The following is a 4,230-nucleotide window of genomic DNA, read 5'->3' on the forward strand; positions in this document are numbered from 1 at the left end:
TTTAAATTTATGAGTATGCTATTTTTGAATTTTTGTTGATAGATTTATTGATTTTAGAGTTTATGGTGATTCATGAAATTGAGAATTGGATTGTTGGTACTTCTCCATATGTATAATTGTTCTATGTCTTGGTGCTGAGTCTCACAAATATTCTCAATTACTTACAGCTATGGTTTCCTTCTTGAATGAGATTTTATTTTTTCCAAAAGAAATCATAGAGGATTAGGGTTGTAGATTTTTTTAATTGAGTGATGAGTGTAAAGCTGAAGATGATGATGACAAAAGTGCTTGAAAACATATATTTTAAGAGTGTTTTAAAAAAACTTTTGAGTTTGTAAATTGATAAGATCATATAGTTTTGGTGTGTGTATTTATATTTTATTTATTATTTTATTATAAAATAATTTTTCCGATTCAACCACGGTTGAACCGGTTAAACCTGTAAACCGGTGAACCAGTAGCTAGAGCGGTTCGATGACCGGTTCGGTTTTTAGAACCTTGGTTTTTATCCTCTAGAATATGGAAAAGTTATGTGAGGAGTTATTTCATGTATTATAGAAGACATCAGCAGCAAGCAAGACTAAGAGCATACCTCTTCTGTCATGTCAACCAAATTTGTGGGAAATGGAGAGTTCAGATCAAATCCAAGAGCATTATAATAGCAGCAATCAATTTATTTATTCTATACGCAGTAATGTGTTAAAAAAAGACAAGTATAATTAGACAAAGACAAGGAATAAGTAGAAGGCTTTATATAAGATTCAAATAATAAATAACATGAACACAGAAACAATTATACTTTTTGTTATCTTACCATTAATTATTTGCTTCTTTGCAGCGGAATCAAATTCTTTAATTGACAAAGTCGATGGTTTTAAGAGAGATTGATTGATATAGAAAGTTGCTCCATATGTTCTTATAAACCTAAACAAAGCAAGAGTATATAGTCAATAAAATATAGTGTTCAAGCTCAGGGTCTTGAACTGAAATTGGTATGATAAGATTCTCTCTAGTGCAATCCTAGGAGTGAAGCTTAAGAGGCCACTTTGTAAGCACAGTTATCAAGACAAAATAATTCAAGTCAACCAATTTTAAATCAAGACCTACACTACTCAAAGATTTCATTACTGAACCTATAAAAATCACATTGAAACACAACCTTGCAACTTAACTCAAACCTCAATCCAAATAAAACATAACATCAAACAAAATAAGTGCAGTATAAATACAACTAAATCAAAACTGTAATATTATGCCTCAACTTTCAAAAGAAAATTGAATTTTCAAGTTCAATACCTATAATATTTCACTGATTCATTCTTGTTTCCTAGAATCCAGGCCTTGGGTAGATATTCATAGAAGCTGAAATACAAACAGTCATTTAACATATGATATCTTAATTTTGATAGCATGAAAATTAACTTTTAGCGGCATTATATCCTCCATCCAAACTCCAATTCCCATAAAAACCTGCAAGAATTTTTACATAATATTGTCTCCAGGTTCTGGCTACTAGGATTTGAGAAAAATGGGTTATCAAAAATATGTTGCAAAATTCTTACAAATGTAAAAGTTAGCCCTTTGGAGGAAAATAAATATGGCATTTGAACATGAAAATACATAAATTTTAGGGGGATGATATGACAAAGTTAACAACCTCCCAATACTAACACAAAACAATTGATCAATGATAGAAATTCAAATCCACTAAACTTGTTCTATTACCTTGTTGGGGTTTCTCAGTAGTATCACTATCATTACTCCCTCTAAACCAATTTGAAGCACCAAAGCAATTCCCAATCATATGGCTTCTATTTGCTGGACAGTCCCTGAAAATGTAAGATAAGCTGGAAAAAAACAGAACCCTGGATAGAAACCATAAAAATTTAGACTCAATACCAACACTAAGGTTTGAAGTTAGAACCTTTTCCACATTCATTTCACTTGCAACATACATAATATGACGCAAATTACTTTGTAAACAACCCTAATCAATAGAACCTGAGAGTCACACAAATTCATTACGACCAGAATTATTCAACTATTCATTAATCATTATAATAACTAACCTTTGGAAAACACGGGGTTTGGCCACTAAGTTGCTCTAGCACCGGCAAAAAAACAGACAACGGCTTTAATTATAAATAAAAAGAAAAATTAAAAGAAGCAATGCGAGTCGAACCTTAGCGGCTCTAGTGAGATGATATCCACTCTCACCCATGGAGATGTTGAGAACGAGCTTCTACACCTTAATCTCTCTCATTGGATTCGCAAGTTTCTTCTCTGAAGCTTGTTCTCATTTTCATTCCAAATCAACACACAAACACACAAATAAAAGAAAATAAGAGAAAATCTGAGCGATTTCCATTGGATATAGATTTGGATTTAGATTTGAACTAATATATGAAGGGGGAAGAGTACATGACTAGTGGCTACAGCAATCAAAGAGAATGTGAAGTGTAAGCTGGTGCTTATAAAGGTAGAGTACAAGACCAGTGTTATCTAATTAATTATCAAAGCAGCAGCTTAAGAACAGTAAGATTTAAGATTAAGAAGAAATTAATCTAGACCACTTGCAAGTTAAACGAATCACCATAACATGTTCTTGCTAGTTAATTCAACATTAAATTTAGGGATCCAAAGCATGTTTAATCATTGATGAATCATAATCATGCATTCCAAGCACTCCATGTCCAAAAAGACAATGTGCCTACCACAATGTCGTATTTTTTTAATTGAAAAAAGGAACTGAAGAAAAATAGAAAATTAAAAATATTCCGTCATAAAAGCAATACAACACCATGGGGCATGGGAAGGGAATACTACAAAACAAAGCCACATAAAAGAAACCAATAGAATGAAGCGGCAGTTAAATAAAAAAGGAGAGAGCGCACGCAAGCAAGATATATAACTTGATCCAATTTTATTTTCACCCTGTTTTGTAGGCTTGCAATACCCATGCAGTAACATGTTCCATTATATGATACCCTGAGTATAATTTTTCTTTCCTTAGAATTATAGAATATGTATCAATTTAGAGCTTCTTTTACTTAACACACTTTGTGTAACATAGTTGATTAGTTTCTCTTACATATAACATGGAATTATAATGCCTAACAGGTCCTAACGCAATGGAGTTTATTATAAATTATGCTGAAGTTTTAATAGCATTTGTACAAGAAAACAAGATTCCATCTGTAAGGTTTTTTCCCCCCTAGCTTGCACAATAATTTATTTGGAGTAGAAACTGGGAATAATGTCAATTTTGATTTAATGTTTGTGCAGATTTTGTCTTGTCTTGAAAGGTGCTGTTCAAATCTTAAAAGTAGGTTAAATATATTTCTATATTAAACCTTAATGATTCCTAGTTAGATTATTAAGTGTTTTTCCTCATTCAGTTGGTGAATTAATTATAATAATGGTGTAGCTATTATGAGCTTTGCAAGTGTTTCAAGCACACAAAAGAAGGAAGCTGAGAAATTTGAAACATGCTGCTTCACATGGGGAGAGTTTCTACACTTGGTATAGAAACATGCTTTATAATAACATTGAGTATTCTTTCATAGTTTTTTGCATCAGAACTACCACTTAGCTCCTAATATAGATTACAGTTTTTTTAAGATTAAAGTTGCCATACCCGTGTATCATCTTATCCATATATCAATAATGAGCCTCTGGAATTCCAAGCAACAGCATTAACACAGCTAAGGTGGCCCTGCTCAAATCATAGCAAGTGGATACTCAGTAAAAATATAACAATGAATGGGAGGGGAAAATGTGAAGATAGATAGCATCACTAATTTTCAATACTCGTAAATTCTAACTCTAATCTTACGATTCATGTGTGATTATTGCATAGGCACTAAGCATTGAACACTATTAACGATGATCAAGTAACAACAATATATTTTATAATCCAAATTACAAAAAGACTCACTTCATAAAAACTAATAAAAGATTAAGATAGGGCTTGAGCAACATTACAAACTTTTTTAATAAAAAAAGTACGATCAAACAAGAAAGAAAATAATAATAATAACAACAATAAGAAGAAAAGTGATTATTAAGGTAACTCACTTAAGGCAACTCATTTCTGATGCTATTGAACCCAAGGATTGAAGGGGGAATGAACCAAGTAGTCATAGTTTAGTTTTCATGATAGTTTAGATGTAGTTTTCTAGAGAGAGAGGCTCTCTCCTCTCTCTAGATTAGGGTTCTTAGTTTACTCCT

Source organism: Arachis ipaensis, chromosome B6, assembly GCF_059453495.1.
Source record: "Arachis ipaensis isolate K30076 ecotype BB chromosome B6, ASM5945349v1, whole genome shotgun sequence".
Classification (NCBI taxonomy): Eukaryota; Viridiplantae; Streptophyta; class Magnoliopsida; order Fabales; family Fabaceae; genus Arachis; species Arachis ipaensis.